The sequence below is a fragment of the Artemia sp. Qi Xiang Cuo genome, chromosome 6 (genome assembly GCF_049724085.1).
Source record: "Artemia sp. Qi Xiang Cuo chromosome 6, ASM4972408v1, whole genome shotgun sequence".
NCBI lineage: Eukaryota > Metazoa > Arthropoda > Branchiopoda > Anostraca > Artemiidae > Artemia > Artemia sp. Qi Xiang Cuo.
The window spans coordinates 29,665,261-29,687,240 of NC_142799.1; the positions used below are offsets into that span (position 1 = coordinate 29,665,261).

At 34.8% G+C, this 21,980-nt stretch overlaps 1 protein-coding gene across 3 annotated transcripts in view; it reads left to right on the forward strand.

Moving 5' to 3' along the window:
- The first annotated feature begins 2,695 nt into the window (after positions 1 to 2,695).
- EcR (Ecdysone receptor) overlaps positions 2,696 to 21,980 on the forward strand; it is a 257,170-nt gene continuing 237,885 nt past the window's right edge. For 2 of the 3 annotated variants that reach the window (XM_089090631.1, XM_089090630.1), the window contains exon 1: positions 2,696 to 2,848. The gene's annotated coding sequence lies outside the window, so the exon portion shown is untranslated. The remainder of the gene's footprint in view (positions 2,849 to 21,980) is intronic. The other variant, XM_089090636.1, reaches the window with a different exon arrangement.

The following is a 21,980-nucleotide window of genomic DNA, read 5'->3' on the forward strand; positions in this document are numbered from 1 at the left end:
CTCTATATTTTGGTTTATTTTTATGCCCGTTTGAAGTCTAGTTAGGTTTGGTTCTAGAGAATGTTCCCACTGCTTATAAATATTTACAAAGTCATATGATAGTAAAAAATAATAAGAAAGACAGAAGGGATGCTACTTTAAAAAATGCATGAAAATCCACATAAGGTGTGTAAAAAATGTTATTTAGATTCATCAAACATTTAGCCAGCTTCAAGATATTTTCTTAAATACAAATTTGAAGTTTCTATAGTGTATTTTATTTGCAAAATTATGCAAAGTCCATAGTGAAATGTAATGAGTGATTTTGTTACAAAAAAAAAAACTAAAGATCTGGTTGACTTTTTTAGTTGGTTGAAAAGATCTCATTTGTCCTTAAATTTGACATTGAAAAGTTGTGGTATTTACTCGCCTGAAGCATCTAATTCAATAGCATGTATTGCATTCTACCACCTACGTAACTAGGGTAGTAGGTAGAAGATACGTAAGTAGGTAGAGAAACCTAAGAGGCTTTCGCTTTCAAGCAGACATACCAGTCGGAATTCGCAAATGACGTCTAGGGGCGTGATCTGCTATGGGCCAGGGGGGCAACTGCCTCCCCAGACCTCAGTTTGTCTCCAGTGGAAATGTAGCGTCTTCAAAGATCTTGTCAAACCTATGATAGGCCTACATAATTTAAGTATCCACAGAAACAGATCATTCTACTTCAATGTATCTTTGCCTATATCGTACTACTTTATGTGGCTCATTTTTCAATGGCATTTTCACTTGACTTGGGAAAATTAACTCCAACTTTTGCCTTCCCCCTAGGATGTTGACGAAAGTACGCCACTGTTGACATCATGGTGAATTCGAATTCACAAATAATTTCTTAGACCACACTGCCTTTCCGTTACCAGAACTTGATAAATGAAAAATATAAATGGAATTACTGGTATAATATTTAAATAAAACAGTGGAACAAAAAGAAAAAGAACAACAACGAACTTTAAATAACAAATCCGAATATTTCAATTCCACAACCGTGAGCCTTTATCAACGAAGAAAAAATGAATGGAAAAAATACTTAGATAAATTAAACACAACACTTAAAGAAAAACTAAACAAAAAAGTAAATAAAACTCACATCTTAATCAATTCCAAATACTACTGCAAATAAGCAACACAGAATGAAATAGGCTATAGATTGGCTCTGGTACAACAGATTACACCATAGACAATCTGCTTTAGCAAGATACAATCTGTAGCCTGTTCCATTCTGTGTAGTAGAAAATAAGAAGCAATAAAACTGCACATCCCGATTGCTTGAATGTAATGCTTAGAAGAAAGATTGGCGAACGAATGAGTTTTTCAGAAACTAATTAACAAATTTCGTTTTTCATTTTTCAAAGTTTTTACTGCCAAATCCCTTCATTGGCTCTTATTTCAATTATTTTTAGAGGGAAATTTTCTTCATAGATAGGATTGGTAATACGAAATGAAAAAATATTCACGGTTGACAGTTCGACATCTTTCTTAAAAACAATTTGGAATAAGTCCATTGTAAAATTGACCTTAGAACCTTCCTCACGATCAACAACATAAGCAGACTCACTAAAATTTCAGATTGTTTCTCAATAAGAAACCAACATCGAATATCCTTTACCTTATTTGGGAATCTGGTCACATTGGCTGCTGACCTATTTAAATAACAAATCTGTTATATCAGTTTAAAATCTGTTTATAATCTCACCACCGTACTTTCTTCTAGCCTATTTTAATTGTTGCAATTTTTGTATTATTCTATTAGATCTTGTGAATCTCAAATTTTCTGTTAGATTTTACTCATGAATTGCATCTGATAATCGAACTCGGTGTTTAGATTAATTTGTTTTTATTCATTTTATTTTTTGTCAGAAGTCATTCAGAAAACTGTTTTAAGTTATTTTCCGTTTTACCTGAATGAAGAAGAATGACCAAAAAACAAAAACGTACAAAAAAAGTTTCATTTAGTGAGTAAAAAGAAAAAAAAAACAAGTAATAGATGGCACTAAAAAGCCAGCTTAGCGGTAAAAACTTACTTTTTTAGTGCATCAGTGAAGTAAAAATATTCCAACTTTCATGTGCGCTCAATCTTTATAGGCAGCTTTTTTGTGTCGGAAGCTGTAACTATGAAATAGAACGTTTTGATACAGACCAGAAATATTTTAACGTTTCTTTCTGAATTACTTCACAATTCCTTGGTGATTCATTTATTTCTATTATGTTTAAGCACTCCCGGAGGAAACTTTTTTGTAAAAAAAATTGGAAAAAGACCCGCAACTTTTCTAAGCAACGCTTATAAAAATTGCCTTTTGAGCGTCATGAATAGGAAAAGAAGAAATTCTTCTCCAGTATGCAAGGTTATTCCAATAAAACTCAAGAACAACCTACAGGCAGTGGAGTTTCCCTGTGGATTGTCACAGGAAATGATTCTTTTTTTTCTCCATTTATCGAAGCATGCACTATCACTGAGAGCTCCATAGTTACTTGGCAAATCAACAAAAAGACCCGTAAAAACAAGTTTAAGTTACGAAACAATCCGGAATGTTTATCCTTGACAGAGATGTGCAAAGTATAGAGACTTGATTGGCGATCTTATTTTAATGGAGAAAAGCAAATCCGTGTGAATCATGGGCTAAAGAAAAAGAAACCTTTTAAAAATTTTTTGAAAGATTTTGCTGAAAAACTAAATGTGGAAAAGGCAAAAATTTCAAAAAATGACAATGCTCGTTTCTGGCTATAGTTTGATCGTAGTTGTTCGGAATGCTGTTTTTTACACAGGGTACAAATTGAGCCATGTAAATGACATGAAATTGTTTTATTTTTAAAAGTATGTATTTTGACCCAATAATTTATATAGTCTATATTTAAAGGCTTTGAATTAGGCTAGTCCCTAGGCTATGCATAAAATGGTTTGTTAACTATATTCCCTGTTGAGAAGATTGATCACTCCTATAAAATGCTGGTAACACTGCGGGGCTAGGAATCAGTAAAATTCTGCTTTAGCTACTTTTGGCTATCTTAGAAAGGGGTAAGGTTAGGAAAATGAGACTTTCAGGGATGGGTCTACAGGCTAAAGTATGTCTATGGAAGTTATAGTACCTACCTCCACTTCTTCTCCCTCTAGAGGGTCCTGACCTTTGATGAGCTTTAAAAATCTGTGTTATAAAAGTGAAGGTAAATTTGCAGTGGGCCTTATAATTTAGCTAAGATGAAAGTGGAAATGGCATTTGATGCCTTTTTTATGCTCTTTCATACTTCAAGGGTTACTTCTGGGGCTAATTGTATCTTGGGTAAATTTTTGGTAAACATTTACCAAATCATATTAGCCTATTGAGTAACAACTAAAGTGAATATACCATTCAATGCCTTTTTTATGCTGATTACAAATATAATAATCATTTCTATTGGAAATGAATTTTAGCCCCCCCCCTATATATGCCAATTCAGGGTATATATTTATACATTAGGGGGTGGGTAAAGTTCTACAAAATCATATTATTGAGTTAGGACTAAAGTTAATACATCATTCAATGCCTTTTTTATGCTTATTATGAATATAATATGAATTTATGTCAGAAATTAATTACAGCCCCCCCCCCCCTATATAGGCTATACCTAACCTAACACGGAATTGGCATATATAGGGGGGGGGCTGAAATTCATACTAACACAACAATGATTTATTTTTGAAAAACAAATGTTGGTTATTTTCAGAGAATATACACCTTCTGCTTTAATTCCCTTTTTTAAATTAATTCAGTGCCAAAATGAGTAAAGCTTCCAAAGAACTTTCAAACCCTCCTTATCAAAATGCTATTTAAAGAAATTTTAATAGTGTCAAATTCAAGTAAACAATATTTTGAAGCCAATCTAACTGCAAAGAAACTGAAGCTGAGTGTACCTTCAAAATGGAGAGTGCACCTTAAAATGTTATGCAATCTATTAAAGCATCAAAGATATAAAAAAAAAAAAAAAAAAATTTACCTCCTACTTACTGACAGAATAGAAAATTCAAATTTGACAGTGCACTTATACCAATTAAGAAAAAACACATTTCAGATTTTTTCTGAAAGGTATCCTTCCATTTTGAAACTTGAGAGCTCTTTCCTTGGATTTTGACATTTGTTTTTCATTGAAAACTATTTGCATTTTGAACAGTGTGCATTGTTTCTGAAGACACCAATAACAAATAATAAATAAATCACTATAATAATCAAGATGATCAGATGATCAGGTCTTAAGTTTGATATGGCTCTTTCCTTTTCTTTGAAAAGCTTCTTTTTTGGAAACTTTTTTTTTAAATATTAATTTCTGTTTGTTTTGATTGCCAAAGTTTTTGGTTAGTTAATATAGTGAATATTTTATCCAGTTTTCATTTCTTTAGATTTTTATTCTAATTTATTAGTTCTAATTAGCGTCTTATGATTCATTTCAACATTCCCCTCAACATTCCCTGAAAGTTTCAACTATATGCCAATAGCCATTCCTTAGATATTTTGCAGATACGCTGTTTTGGCAACCATGATTCATATATTATCTTTTAAGATCTTACTAGCTTGACATTGAAACAAAAAAAATAATAATAATACTGACAGAAAAAAAACATAGCTATGTCTATGAATTTGACCATCCAAAGAACAGAAAAAATATTACTAAATACTGACAGAAAAAAAAAAAGTTTCATTTTCAACATACATCCTGTTTTCATACAAATAATGTTTGTTGATGGAAGGCCGTTGAGAGGGAGAAGAGGCAATATATGGAGGGTGGGTGCCTCAAGGGGTTCAGTGCATTAATCTTTTCCCTTAAATTTACCTTACATGCTTAATTTCTGTATTCTTAATTTTTATTGGAATTTTTTCTGTTAGATAATTGTCATCATTTGTCAATTGCATCAAATATTGAAATCAAAAGCAATATGCTATTCAACCAAAACCTTAGAATGTAGTATACAACCTGTAATTTCAACACATACAACATTTAATTTCAAAAGAAAACCAGAGCAACATTGCTTGAAGCTCTTTGCTTCCATTGCCTAAAAACACCACAATGGCTTACACTCATTTGTATTATTGCTGTATTGCTAAAAAAGATATATAATATCCAAAAAGTGCGATCTTGCGGTAGGTTCTGAATGACCCTGAGCAGAAAGATCATTATTGCCCCCTTAGAGGCAACCTAGTAAAGAACAAACCCTAAGCCATAGTAACCAAAAATTCAAAAAGGCATTAAAAAAAAATTCTCAAGAGAGGAAGAATTGTCATTTGAAGCTGATTAAGGAATGATAACTATTATTTCAGTTGATCCTCACTTTCAGGGACCTCTCTGTTTGTTTTTTTACCCTTGTTAGTTTTATTGGTTTGAATTTTAGGATAGAAAAGAGCCACGAGCTCTACTTTCTATTTTTGTGCATAAAGTATGATGTTGCTATCACAATTTACTTAAAGGGTATTAAGATTAACTGGTAGTTTTAGCCTTTGATTACACTACTTTGGCCAAAGAGTTGGTTTTGCTAACTCACTTATTGTAAGCCCCTTCCTCAAGGACAGAAACAAAAAAAGCTATGGGGAGTGCTTGCATGTACTCAGGGTGGAAAAATTTATATCTGTGCATCCAACCCAAACAAACATTTCTTATGTGTCCTCGGTTTAAAATTATATTAAATATTAAATTTATTGAAAATTATTATTTTTAGAAAAATTATCTAGCCAAAAACTCATACAGGGCATCAAAAGTGATGCTCACATATTTTTGAGGCAGTATTTGTGGCTTCAGCCCTTGCTTAACATAATCATTATGTCATTTCAGGTGGAATTTTCTGGATTTGTTTCTGTGATTTTGTATGGGTTTATACAGACTATAACCATTATTGTAGTTTCATGTTTATTTTACTAAATTTTCACGTCTCTTGCTTAATTAGTTTAGCTGGGGGGGGGGGGGTTCAGTGTAAAAAATAACAGAAACGCTGTTGCATGAAAGAAAAGAAACCTGATCTAGCCTCTTTCCCAGATATAATCTATTAACTTTATTCACATTTACCATCAGCTTACTAAACCCATTGGCTGCAGTTAGTAGCCAAAGCAAGTTCATATCTCAATTCTATTTACCAATATTGTAGACCTTAGAGAATCCAAATATAGATTGGTTGAAGCCCAAGTAGGAAAAAGAGGAGTAAAGAAAAAAACGAATCGTGGCGTTGAAAAATAAAACCAAATACTTACACTCAGATATACTCTCTGTGCCTAGCCATATGTTAAATAAAACAATGCTCATATGCAACCAATCTAAATCTACCACGCCCCGTATTGTTTTTCTTTTTGGGCATATCAAGTCTAAAACTATGAAAAAAAAAACATATCAAAAAGAAAAAAGACAAACTTATCGCTATTTAAAATTACTAATATAAAGTTTTTCCGTCAGACTGAAAGATTCGTGCATTTTCTGCTGGCTTTGGATCTTCTGAATTCTTCTGATTTTGCCTTGTTTGCTCTTTCTTTTCAAAACTAAACACTATTGTAACAAAAGAGCAGCTTCATTTCATTCACCGCTCAACCCAATCTGTGTAAATTTTTGTAACTTTGTTGGGGGATTCCCCTCCCAGGGGAGGAGCGCCAGTACTCCATTGGGAGGGGGGGGGGAAAGAGGAGTCCATATCCAGATAGTCAAGGGCATGGGCTACATAATAATTATTCTCTCCAAATTATTTGGGGGAGGGGCAACTGCCCCCTAGCCCTCCCGAAAAAACACCCCTGTCCCCTCCTAAAAGAGTTGCAATGCCAAAAAAATTCTTTGTTTGTGTCAATATGACTTCATACACTGTTTTGTTATAAGCCCCTTTAATTTAATTAAAGGTTCAATAGTTTTTGGCTAAAAGCTTTGCAGTTTTCACATTCTACTACTAATTTTTCCCAGTCTATTTTTCCATAGGTTTCCCAGACTCTTTGGTAATAGGCTATATTTTTCTGAAATCTAAGTGCTAAGCGCAAAAGACATATGTAAATTCTGATTATCTTATTAGGATAACAATAGATTCATCAAAGGAATTGGCTTTTTGTGCTGATTCCAAATATATAAAATCCGTTAAGTTTAATGTTACCCATCAAAACCTACAAGCCCGAGAAAATTTTGCCTGATTTTTGAAAAAGGATGTAAACACCTCTGAAAATTCAAGCGATCTCAATGAAAATCACACTATCAGATTTAGTATATTTTTGAACCCTACTGTAAAGGTTTCAAGCTCCTATCTATAAAAATATGGGATTTTGTACTTTTTGCCAGAAGATCATGGATGTGGTTTTTTCTTTCTTTCTTCGGATTTTTCACAAGGAGAATTTACTGTGGGAAAAAAGTTTTTTTTTTTGGGGGGGGGAATTCTCGAAGGGGGATTTCTTGGCATGATTTAAAAAATGGTCAGAAATAAAAAAAAACGAGTTTTTTTCAACTGAAAGTAAGGAGTAATATTAAAACTTAAACGAACAGGAATTATTCTGTATATGACGGGGGCTGCCTCCTCCTAAATCCTCGTTCTTTACGCTAAAGATTGACTTTTTCTGATTTTTAGGAAAGACTACTCAAACAAAAGGGACGTTGATTTGAACAAGAAGTATTAAAATAAAGAACTTTAGCGTAAAGAGCGATGGTTGAGGAAGGGGTAGTTCCCCTAATATACAGAATGATTTCTGCCCATTTTAAGTTTTAATGTTGCTCCTTATCTTTATTTGAAAGAAAATAATTGTTTTTTGTTTAATAACAACAAGAGAAGACACTCTCTGCTCTCTGTTCACTGCTTTGAAGTTCTAGCAGAAACACCCGTAGTCATTTTCAAATTCGGCCCAGCCATGATCAAGGTCTTCAACCTTCAGTGATCTCTGATTTTAAATGACGGTAACAGGTTAAAGTTAAAAAGCTTTTTTCCTCGTTTGTGAATATGCTACTCCTAGATACTACCCTCGTTTTTGAAGATGCTACTACTAACAACTCACCACAGCACCAAGCCGCCTGAGGCCAACACAGCTACGTACGGTTCTCCTCCATCCCAATCTATTCAACGCCCCCTCTTTACACCCTCACAGGAAGTTTCTACTTCCTTTCAATCTTTCCTTATGACATCCTCCCTCCCCAACCTTCCCCAAAACTTCTAATTTCTCTTAAATCCTTCCATACAACCTCCATCCACCCAATTCGCGGATGACCTGCTTTCCGTTTAGCCATAGACGGTTGGCTGACAAGGACTATCTTTGGCAATCTGTCATCCTTCATCGTCAGAACGTGCCCTAGCCATCTCAACCTTTCTCTTATTATAGCCTTCAAGATAGGGGGCTAAAATCTGCTGATTAGGGTTTTAGATCACGAAAAATCGATTTACTGTCGTAGAATTCGTATTTTCCATTATTGTATAGTATGAAAACGCCACTGTATTGTCGTATGTCAAGATGGAGGGTGGGGGGGGGGGCTCAAAAATTTCTGTATACGGTTTTAGGTCGTGAAAAATGTATCGGGTACCCGTGAATTACTGTCCTCTTGCATTTTGTTTCCCTTAGGGCAAAAATTAATAAAAAAATAAAAATAAAAAAAATAAAAAAAAGCACAAAAAGGATACAGTGATTGAAAAATTTCCTTGTTTCTGATATCTAAAATTTCCTTGTTTCCGATATGTATATCGGAGTAAATGAATCATTTGTTGAGAATGATCTGAGTTCAAGACCAGCAGGCAAAAGTGTCATTTAATTGTTTTTACCGTTTCTTGTCATATTTACACTAGTTGATATGAGTATATACCAAGGTACTACTTCTGGGACTTTACGTTCCTTCCGGTTCTTCTAGTAGGTAAACAGGTCATCACACTCTTTCAAGGAATATACATGTTTTTTTTTTATTATGACATTGATTTTTGTGTGTCAGTCGATTAGAGAAAGTTCGCGGTTTGTCCAATATAATAACTTGATTAGTCAGTTTTCTAAAAAAACTTGTCATATTACAATGTACTTAATTAAAAAAAAAAACCCGATATAATTTCCCCACACTGCATTCCAATTTTCATTATGCATTAAGACATTGTTTATAGTACACCATATATTTATAACTTTTTAAAAAAATTTATTTGTATATTTTAAATTTGATTACAATATTCATTACTGGCGGGCCCCCCAAAAAAATAAAGAAAAAACAGTGTACTCTTCCTGGCACAGGTATGAGTGCCAGCGCTCCGCCACGACAACCCTAACCAAAATGAATCCTAGTACATATATCGTAGCGCTACACTTCAAATCATGCTTTTTTCTATTATGTAAAGAAAATCTATACTGCATAGGTATGTTTTTAAAAAACATTTCATTATCATACAGAAATAAAGCTTTTTCCTCCCATGCGGTATTTTTAAGCGTCGAATTACAAGCTTGCGTGAGACACAGCGGGTGCGAGTTTTGGGGGGGGGGTTAAAATTAAAATGCTCGTGCTATAAACGGGGTTTGTATAATTCCGATGTCACGGCAGATGACGTTGGGAAAATATTAGTGTGGGAGGGGGCCTAGATGCCCTCTATTTTTTTTTTGGGTTACTTAAAAAGGACATTAGAACTTTTAATTTCCGTTCGAATGGGACTCCAGATAGGAACTTTTAACTTCTATAGTAGGGTTCTTTGATGATGTGTTTTTCATTAAAGTTCTATGAGTTTTAGAGGATGTTTTCCCCCTTTTTTCGAAAACAAGGAAAATTTTTCTCAGGCGCGTAAATTTTGACCGCTATAGCTAAACTTTATGAAACTGATATATTTTAAATCGTAAGGATTCGCTCTTTACTCTAAAGTTTTTTTATTTTTTTAAAAAAATCTATTAGACAAGGTAAAACTTTAGCTTAAATAGCGATGCTATGAGGAGGGGGGACAGTCCCCCTTAATATAGTTTAAAATTTATTTTATTTTTTATTGCGCTAATAACTAACAGTTTAAAAAAAAAAAAAAACTTTTTTTTTATATGATTTCTTTTCGTTTTTTAGTTAATTTATCTTTTTTTTTCAAAAAAATTTTAATTTTATTTTACTAAATGAATATATTTAAAAATTAAATTACAAATTACTGTCTTTTTATTCTGGCACAAAAAATACAAAAGTTTCATTTTTTTGCATATTTGAGATTTAATGAGATTAATTTTTTTTGTTTTATACAATTAATCCAAGGGGTGGTTTTTAAATCAAATTCTGTAATGGTTATGAATTTTGTACCCCAAATTTAAAAAAAAAAAAAAAGAAAAACTAATGTTTTTTTAAAATTTATTGGCAAAACCCAGTTTTTGTCAAATTAATATTATAACGATCAAAAAAGTAATTTAAAACCAATTATTTTGAAATAAATATGTTTTTTAAACTACTTTATATGTCTAACATAAACCGAATTATTTTCCAAAAACTCAAAATGCATTTGGGCTAAATGCTAAATTTTTTTTGTCTTTTTTTTTTTAAAGGAAGAAGAAGAGACGTGCAATAATCCCCCTTCTGAGAAGAAAGCAAAATATGGCGAACCTTCATTAATACAGGCCACAAGAGCGTCTGTTATCAAAGTCTCCAGAAAAGTTACACACGATCAGGATAGTGTATCGAGAAGCCAACTTATAGTGACAGAGCCCTCTGACCCACGCGTTGGTACCATGGCAAACCCCCCTCAAGTATTACAAAGGAGTTAAGATCTAGAAGGCCAGTCAGAATTTGTAAGTATATACATAATTTTTTTTCTATCCCTATTTTCAAAAATAAGACAAAATTTTCTCAGGCTAATATATTTTTAAAAAATTAAAATTTTTTTGTAAGATTTTTAATTTTCTTTAATTAAAAAAATTATCACTTTATATAACTGAGTTATTATAGTTAATTTCTAAATATAAAAAAAAAAAACTTAAATTTTAAATAATAAAAAAGAAACATTTAATTCAATAATTCATTTTAAAATTTTTTATACTTCACTAAAAGCGACCCACCATTAAAATGGTATAATTAAAGAAACCATTTTCGCTTTATCAAATATCCCATCGCTTTTAATCTTCTTTGAATTCTCAATGACTTAAAAGGGTATAATTGCGCTAAAACCATTTTCGCTTTATCAAAGACCCCATCGCTTTTAATCTACTTTTAATTCTAAATGATCTTATTGAAACAGGATATGTTTTTACGATAAGAAGAAGAGTCCTTTGAATAATCATCTATTATGCCTTTCACATGCAAAACAAAATATTATTATTTTTGAAACAACTCAGGCAAATAATTGCCTTTTTGAAAGGTTCAAGAAAAAGAATTTGAGACTGTTCTATTTGAAGTGTTGTGAAGGCCGATACCCCCTCCAACTCGGGACGGGTATCGACCCCCCTACATCGAAGGACGCTCCCGGTGCCCACGGGTTCCCCCTGGGAGGGGTTTGGGGGGGGGGGCTCTAAAAAGGGGGGCCATACAACATTTTAATTGTTGATATTGACGGAGAAAAAAGTTATTATCTCTTACAAGTATTTATTTAGCCCAGGTCGAAAAAATCCATTGGCAAAAGACAGAGGAAAATATGGATTATTGAGAAAGTAACAACAACACCACCAAGCTCCGACATATGGAGTTCGTTTCCTTTAACTGAAGCCGAGGAGCAACTGCTCGTACAACATACTGCATCAGTCGAACAATGGTCAAATTTCATCGACAGTTATAATGAAGAGGCTCAAAGAATCGAATTGGACTCATATTTTGCGTTTTTATTTTAAAAAAAAATTTTGAATAAAACCATTAATTTTTTCTATCAGTCTCTTGTTCTAACTTACCCATTCTAAGAATAAGACTACATTTTCCCGACAAAAAAAAAATATTTTTTTTTTAACATGTTCAGTTTACATTATGAAAGACATAAGTCAATGTAACTTTTTTTCTTCTTTTAATTGTTCTGGTGGTGGGGCAATGACTATGAGAATTTGACAAAGTTTATTAACTATAAAAAAAAAATGATTATTTTACATAAAAAATAAAACTTTTTTTTCTACAGATTAAAAATATAGCACTCCCAGCGACACCATTGAGTGATAAAGCAGGTATATTTACAGTACCAATTCTGTCACCACCAGTAGAGTTCAGGGATGAACCTACACTGGTTCTAGAGAATATGAAATGGCATGAGGGATTCCTTATTGATATTTTTGGGGAAATGGCCAGTCTGGATGACTTAAGCTGTGATATTGACATGCTTGAGGACCCAGAGTGGGCGGATAGTTTCATGCGTGAATATTTAGATGATGCTACAAGTAAATTTGAACCGTGTCCTCATAACGAAATTAGATCAGAGGACAATACAGGCTGGCTCGATCAATTGTCTCCAAACACCTTGGAACATGTACTAGGGGACCTCATGTCACATCCCTCCAATGTGATTGAACAGACTGGGAGTGGTGTTATTGACCAGTCCCTGTCACCCTCCTCCACCAGTCCGCTTAATAGTAGTAGTAATACAACATCAACTCATTTTTCCGGGGGCATTTTTAATGAGAACTTTATAATTAGTGAATTGAGTCCTGAACAAACAGGGTCAGGACATGAAAACAGTACTACGTCACTGGAATTGCCTGATTTTTATCTTTTAGAGTCTGATCTAAGCCATTTGAAAACATACATGTTAGATTTTAGCCTTCCCGAGTAAAACGCTGGAATTATTTTAAATCCCCCGTTTAAAAAGCTCAATCGCTATATCGAAAAATTACTAGCACTTTTTTAATTTCTGAGCAAGATGTGGGGATGTCGAGGCGGACTGACCGCCTCGTTGACTAAACCATCGTACTTACAAACGGGGACATCCGTTTACGTTTTTTATTGACAGTGTTCGAAAGTTCCACCTACCTTTTACACGGTTCTCAACAATGTCTTATAAAATTATGTCTGCTGTTAGCATACGCAAATTTATCACTTGTACAAATCTAGTTAGTGGTGACGCGGTGCCATAAATTTATATATATACCGAATGGATCTGACTCTCAGTAGATTTAAAAAAAACTTTATTTTAAGAGGAGCAGGTAATCTAAAAATAAAATGCTACCCAGATTTGTCGGCTACCAAAGGAGTTCAGGGTTTCACATTTGACACTGGACTTCAATGCTTTAAATATGCGTTTTTAGCAGCAGCCCATAAGACATTAAAAGATGAATCATCAATGAAAAATCTTGACAAACTTGAACTTAACGTTGTAAAAATTTTCCATAAATTAATTTTTTTTTTTTTTGAGCTAAATTAGCGTGGTTCATTAAAAGAAATAAGATTTTGCTAGTCACAAAATTAAATTCGGGGGTGGGGGTGATTTGTTCTCCAGTATGACATTGAATGTGGAGCGGGGGGGAAAAAACCAAATAAAAAACGGGTTTTGTATTCAGTGAGGACACCGATAGTTGAAAATGTAAAAAATTTGGTATGGGTTATTTACCAACCTCCCAAAGATGTAAATTGTTATTGTCAATTTTTCCACGTTACTGCACTAAGATGACTCCTCTGTCAAGGCATTTATAAAGGTGAATTCTTCTATTGTCCCAGGTGCCTTTCCCCATTTAAATCTGAGCGAACATTATCATATCACATGGGGCATTGCAAAATTCATGGAAATCAAAGAATAGAAATGCCGGCAGAAGGCAAAGATACTTTACAATTTAAAATTTTTCAAAATTCTCTTCTGCCATCTGATAAAGTGTCTTTGGATTGTGAAACAAGACTGGTTGAGGTATCAGACCCATCAAGGCCAAATATAGTCAAGGAACACAAACTAGTTGCGTGTTCCTATGCGCACGCCCGTCGCGACGCCAACAATAAAATGCTATTGGAAGAGTTTTTTTTGACTATGGACGAGGAGGGCAGCATGGAAAAGCTATTGGTTTCTTTAATAAAAAACGGCAAACAGGGCAATTTCACGATTAAGTCATACCAATTATCCGATGACATTGTCAGATAAAAAGCAGCTGGCGTTGGAAAAGGGAACACTTTGCTGGGTTTTTAAGAGTATCTTAGCCCCAGAAAACGCGGTGCATGACCACGATCACCTTATTGACCCCAATTCAACGGGACAAAGTAACTGTCGGGGGTGGGCTCATAATTTGTGTAATTTAAAAATTAAACAACAACTTTTTCTACCGGTTTTTATACATAACTCTAACTACTATCTGAATTTTGTGCTACCTGCATTGGCACATCTACAAATAAATGGAACAGAGGATGATGATGGTGATGATGATGATGCATGGATGATAGACAGCTTTACGTAAAAAATCATACCTAACTCCGCGGAAAAGTTGCTTGTTTTTGAATTTATGTGAAAATTTGTTGAAGCCGGTGTTGAGTACACGAATAAAATTCACTTTTTAGATTTCTACAGTTTTTTCACCAGATCATTGAGAAAATTACTTCAAGTGCAGAAAAACGATGACGGCAGCAATGCTTTACCCCTTCTCAAGCAACAATTTCCAAATAATTTATATTATTTGTTAACGGTCAAGGGAATCTATCCTTATGATTATTATTTTTCCATGTCGAGATTCACAGAGGAAGCTATTCCCTGTATTGAATCGTTTTACGATAGTCTACACAATCGTAGTTGCATCCCTAATGACTACAGTTTTGCTCAAAAATTTTGGTCAGAGGGAGGGTGTAAAAATGTATTTGACTACTGCAAGCTGTATTTATCGAGTGACGTGTTAACTTTTTTAGAAATTATTTGTAAAAATAAGGATAAAATCTATGAGGAGTTTAATCTTGATTTGGGTTACTATTATTCTTCGCCTCATCTAGTGATGGACCTCATCCTGAAAATTAGTGGGGAAAAAATTGGGCTAATCACTGACATTGATCAGCATCTGTTCATCGAAAGGTCAATGAGGGGGGGTTTTGTTTTTCACGGAGACCGTATCTTGGAAACCGATCCAGCGGGGGAGAAGACGGGGACAAAATCAAATGTAGTTTTCCTCGATATGAATTCTCTCTACCCCTCGGCCATGTCCCATTATGCACTACCTTGTGGCGACTATAAATGGCTCAATGACCCTCAAGCTCCCCATTTCCCCAACATTGGTGACGACAGTGTTGAGGAGAATGGACCGGTTGGATGGTTTTTGAAATTGATGGAGAGATACCAGTCGAGCTTCATGATTCAGTAAAGGATTTTGTTTTCCCGTGCATCAATAGACCTGTGACTAAGGACTCTTTGAGTCCTCGCAATAGGCATTTAGTCGAGGTGGACGGATTGCATTGGGCGCCTTCAAAACAAAAACTTATTGCTGACCTTCTGCCGAAAAAAAAAACATAGTTGTACATCATTTAGCTTTAAAATGTATTTGAAACAATTGTTTCAACGTCACAAAGGTTCACCGAGCACTCGAGTTTAGTCAAAAACACTATCTGAAAAAGTTTGTTGACACTTTTGTCAGCAAAAATTCTGCAGCACAGACGAAAGCTGAAAAAGAAATTTATAAACTCATTTTAAATTCGGCTTTCGGCAAAATGTGTGAGAGTGTTCGCGATAGGAATAGTTGTGACGTCATGACCGATCCAGAACAATGTGCTCGAATTATTGCCAATCCCAATTACACTTCCTTCACAATCATTGGCCCAGACATGGTACTTTTGAATAGGAAAAAAAGACGCCGTGTCTTGAAGTGAAATAGTACAGCTTGCATTGCGATCTTGAAGATATATAAACAGCTCATGTGAAAGTTCCACTGAAATGTGGCTACGGTGAAGTCGCCGGCACTGGGAAACGTCGAGGTCTGCTCTAGTGACAAGGGGTCTCTCCTGCTCAAAGTAAAAACATCAAATCTCATTGATGATTTGGCGCACGGTGAAATTATCAGTTCACAAATGGACTACACCAATTGGAGTGGTGATCTTTACCCTGAGCTAATAAAACGTCGGGTACCCAATCAACTTTTATTTTTAAAATCTGAAACGGGTAGCGACTTGATTTCCCGTGGTATGTTTGTCAGTCCGAAGGTATACTTTATACAGACATATGACGAGTAAATCAAAAAACGTTTCAAAGGAGTACCCATGCGCTTTGTGGACAAGAATTTTGACATGGACATTTATAGGACTTGTATTGTTCAAAATACAATTCCACGAGCCAAATTGTTGGCAATTAGTTCATTGAACTACAGGAACTATACTGTAAATGTAGAGAAAATAGCCATGAGTACCATTTCCGACAAGATCTATGTTTGTCAAGATGGTGTGACCACCCTCCCCCTTGGACACTATTTAACTTCAGACCGGATTGAATGTATTGCCCACAGTGAAAGTCTCGGTTTAAATAAAGTCCTGTAACTAATTTCCTAAAAACCTTTGGGGGGCCTCGCGGCCTTTGGGGGGGGGGGGGGGCCTCGCGGCCCGGGGGGGGCGGCCGCCGCCAGCGCAGGGGGCGCACCGTCACCAAAGATATCTTTTTTTTTTTTTTTTGGACTTAGAGCAGATTTTTTTTTTTTTCAATTGGCATGTCTAATTTAATGTTTTTTTTTCTCTATAAAAAAAAAAAAAAAAATGTTTTTTCTCTCTCTCTCTCTGTAACTATGTAAATTTTGCTGTTGTATTTTTTTTTATTATAAATAAATTTAAAAAAAAAAGTTTATTTTTTAAAGTGCTCTATCTCTAATTTAATTTTTTTTTTCTCTCTATAAATAAACAAAAAAAAAAGTTTTTTTTTTCTCCGTGTGTATACCTATGTAAATGTTGTTGTATTTTTTATTATAAATAAATTTAAAAAAGTGTATTTTTTTTTTTTCAATGTATTGTTACTTTTTTTTATGTGCATATAATAAAAGAAAAAAATATGATTCTTTGTCTTTGTCTTTGTCTTTTTCTTCTTCTTCTTCTTGAAGAACAGAGTAGTAGTAGTAGTAGTAGGGAAAAAAATTATTTAGTCATTAGACAATTAGGGTCTACAGTTAGTTGTCCAGGTGAACTGTTGAAAGGAACATGTATCAATTTAAAACACCGTTCAGATCGTTTCTGTGTGGGCCGTCAATGTCGGGCAAAACAACACTCTTAACTAAAATAATTAAAAATTGTGATAAAATGTTTGTGGAAAAGACAAAAAAAATCTACTATTGCTATATTATTTGGCAGGTGTCATACAATAAAATAAAATCAATTGCTGCCACCACCATAACTACCATGGGATCGATGCAGATACAGTTCATACAGGGACTTGATGTTTTCAACATTATTGAACCAAACTCTTGGCTGATCATTGACGATCTGGCTGAATCTATTGAACAATGGTCTCAGCAAATGCTGCAATTGTTCACTGTTCACTCTCATCATGAACAGATTTCCGTTACTCTAGTTCTACACAATCTCTTTCATCAGAGCAAATGTATGAGAACACTTGCTTTGAACTGCACCTACTATATCATCTACAGAATAGTTCGTGATTCTAGCTCGCGAATAAACCTCAATAAACAGATCTATCCAGTTGCCCCTAAATGTCTGCTCTCAGCATACAATCAGGCAAATAATAAACCCCACAGTTACATTCTATTGGATCTTAATCAAAATACAACCGAGGATCTACGTGTAGTCACAGATATTTTCGACAATGATATTACACTATGTCTCCCGGTGAATACTAAAAAAACCTATTAGTCGCTATCATGACACTGAAGAAACTACATGAAAATAGACATTTGTTTTCAGTTCTAAGCACTTCAAAACCTCCGCTTAGAAAAGTAATACTCAAACACGGTCTTGACAATGATTTCATTAATCTAATATCTGAACTTTGTTTAAATTTGACCGAGGGTAATGTTCAACTACCAGAAGTAGTTAAGCAACAGGCAAAGCAACATCGTTCCATTGTACGTACATGGGCCTCTAAAAAGAAAGGATAGAATTTAAAAAGGAAACGACTTCTTCAGGCGGGGCGGTAGCTTTTTCACACTTTTACTGCGAATAATTGCAGGACTTGTAAAAACAGTTATCTCTAGTGAGAATGGCAAAACCCTATAAATTGACTCAAATAGAACTCGCTCTCTCTCACCCGTCGAACACTTTGAGAACAATCTGAGTAAATTCCTCGACAATGAAACTATTGATGATGATAAAAAACTGATTTTACTTCAAGATGCACTTCGCCGAGTGGACAAACACTATCGATCAAAGCCCAATGCTGCTGCTGATCCCAAAAAAGAATCATCTTCTCAAGAGTCTGCTGCTGCTGGAACACAATTAAATAATGAGTACTTTTATTAATTTTTCTTTAAATTTGTAAATATAAGGCCCAAAAAATTGCTTGAAAAACTAACACGACTCCTAATCTATCTTTGGGAAAGTGATCAAATTCAAGTTGAGAGCAATGGGGAAAGGATTATAATTCAGGGAAAGAGCTATAATATACTTGATTTAATTTATGAAATGGTTACAAATCGTAAAGGACTATTATCATTTGACACTCATCTATACAACTTTCTAAATACATTAAACTTCCCCAAAAGTCTTATTGGCAATAGACAAATTCTAAAAAATCTAAATGAACGTGCATCATCATCATCATCATCATCATCAACATTAAAAGATGAACTAGAAGAAGAAGATTTTAAATCAATTTTGGAAAATACTAGCACACCACTGATAGCTAGACAAAAGCGAAGACGTATCAAGTCAACGTCCCCATCACCACCAGCAGCAGCCAGTATACAAAAGGGTAGAGGACATTACACAACGTGTTTACGTTCAAAATGGCTGAAGTTCTGAAAGGTGCTTATGAAAATATTGGCGAGGCGGGGAGTTTAAGTTCCCACACAACTCTTTCCAAAGTCACGGGTGTTCGCACTAAAATTTTACAAGACTATCTACAAAATGAACCAAGTTACACTCTGCATAGAAATCATAGACTTCGTGCCAATCAATATCGAAAAACTAAAGCCTTTTACCCATTGGATATAATGAAAGCAGATCTCCTGACTCTATATGAGCTTCAAAGACGTCACAATACACCGTACAAGTACATTCTACTTGCAATCAGTGTTTTTAGTCGCTCTGCATATGTAATTCCATTGCGATGAAAGAGAGGTGTTGAAGTTGCTCAGGTCATTGAAAGTATTCTCCAACAGTATTCATATAAAAAAATTCAAACGGATCGCGGTAGTGAATTTGTTAATCCTCATGTTGCAAAACTACTAGAGAAGTATAGTACACTGCTCTATCATACGCACAGTCCTATACAGGCTGCATTGGCCGAACGATTGATAAGAACTATTTGACTTTTAATTTCAAGATATTTTAAATTGAAAAATACGCCGGCTTTTATTCATGATCTAGATAAAATCATGTTGATTTATAATCAAAGACCTCATCAATCATTGTCCAACTCTACACCAACGGATGTTCATCATTCGGATCATAATACAATTGAAACCTTTCTTAACAATATTCCAATGAAACAAAAGTCAAGAAGAAGAAGAAAATAAATTCAATGTTGGTGATACGGTTCGAATTAATAGAACAACTAATGTTTTTGAAAAGGGTAATTACTTGTGGTCCACTGAACTTTTTAAAGTGTCAAAAATCCTAGACACTACACCCATAACTTATCGCCTGCGTGACACCAAAGATGAAGAGATTCTAGGCGGCTTTTATGAATATGAATTGCAAAAAGTTAAAAATGCTAGTGAAATCTATCAAATTGAAAAGATATTAAAGAAACGTACTCGCGGGGGTAAGAAACAGTTACTTGTTCGCTGGCTATGATACAACTCTGATTTTGATTCTTGGATTGGTGTTGAAGATATTGACAATGCCCAATGATTTCTATGTAACATTCATGTCCAACGTTTCCGATCCTCTCTACAACTACTTGAATACGACAAGTGATTTTTGGACAAAACTCTCCCCCTGCCATCAAATTTGACGGTGCATATGAAGTGGCTCTTGTCGACTGTATTCTCAAAAATACTTATGACATCCTGAGAAAGGATCGTAAATATGAAATAAAATATGACCGTTTGAATTCGGTGATGAGGGTGCAATGGCAACTTTTGACTCTAATGAGTACCCTATTGCTAACATCCCCTACAGGGAATACAATAACATGCATGAACTGTGTCGAGTTATCAAAAAAAAAATGGCAAGTCGAAAAAAAGGCAGTTTCACTTTCAATTACTCGACGGAGCAAATGAGAATTTATATTACCAATCCATTTGAGAATGAAAGAATTTTCCTCAATGAGAATTTACGTGAGGTTCTTGGTTTTAAAAACCGTATTATTAAGACAGAAAATTTCAGTGGTAGTGACCATGTTATCTATGCAGACTATGCACCCAGCTTCTCCACGGACACTTGTATATTTCTCTACGCTTCATTTGTGGAAACATCTCGGGTTGGTAATTCAAATGTTCCCCTCCTACGAGTTCTTGAACGAAAAACTAATCAAGAACATGTTCACCACTACAATATAAAGCAGCTTCAGTATATTCCCTTAAACACCTCCTATTTGGAACTCTGTCAGTTAACACTAATAAATTAATTAGGTGATCTAATAGCAATTTAAAAAGGCTTAGCAGTGATTACATCTCATTTTCGACCAATTGAAAACGACAACGACGGTACAATAACCTAAAAAATGAACAATAGAACAATTCCATTTGTCTGCCCCGATATTGACTGTTATGTTGGTGCTTTGAGTCCACGTCAAATAGGCAATGGATTGGACTGCTACATGGGACGTACTACAATGTCTGGCTATGGTCTTGGTAGCTGGTTTGCTAGGCTATTTCATTCTGCACTACCCCTTGCCAGAAAATATCTTTTGCCTGCTGCATAGAATTTTGCTGCCTCAACACTACTGGACTGGGGGTCGGGCTAGAATTTCAAGGAGATTGTTAAGGATAATATTATATCTTCAGCTAGATCCGTTTGTGAGAAATTAAGATCTAGAGAAAATGGGGAGGGGTTCAAAAGGATGCGTTCGCATCATTCGCTCATCAGTCTTTACCAAGGAAGGAAGCAAAGGACATCAACAAGGACTTTGAGGACTAAAACTGCGAAGCTCAATATGCAGCAGCAGCAGCAGAAGAAGAAGAAGAAAAAGATTGTTAGATCAAAGAAGGATTTCTTCCCTTAAGATGACTTATCTCCCCCGCAAGGAATCATATCCATCAGTCAGTTCCTCATCGAATCTATTCAATGCTGAAAATGTTGATGTCAGTGTCAAGTATGGCTACTATGAACAATTTCACCCTCAACAACCCCTCTCGGAAAATATACACTTTCAAATATTTTCCAATGAAGACTATGTCATTGATTTGTCATCAACATTTATTGATTTAAATATTGTGGTGAAGAAAAAGTCAGATAATACAACTCCAAACGCCGGCGATGGTCTCTCCTATGAAAACTGTACTCTACACAACCTATTCAAACAAATTAAATTATTTATTAATGTTACATTGGTGAGCACTAGCAATAATTTATCCAACTATGCAAGCTACATACAATTTATGATGATGACGGCAAAGGCGTACAAGGAGCTGAGAGGACAATCATTGGTTTATGAATATCAAACAGGTGTTGATACTGACGGTGAGTTGACTAAAGCAGTGACCCAGGAGTATCATCTAGTTGGAAAATTAAATCATGAGATATTCAATATACTCCAATGGCTACCCCCCAATGTCAAAATTGACATAAAGTTGCAGATGGCCCCATCGACTTTCATTTTGAGAAATACACTTCTTGCAGCACCCGATGCAAATGTTATTATCACATCGGCAATTCTCCACGTCCGAAAACAACAAGTTATGAGCTCTGTTGCATTGGCAGTGGAAAAGCTAAGAGCCAATGGTAGCAACATTAAACTTCTTGTCCCCCATACAATCACCACACAATGTCACATTGCCACCGGTTCTCGTAGCTATAGCGATTCATCATTTATCAATGGAGAAATCACATCAAAATTGGCTTTGACCTTTGTGAAGAGTGGC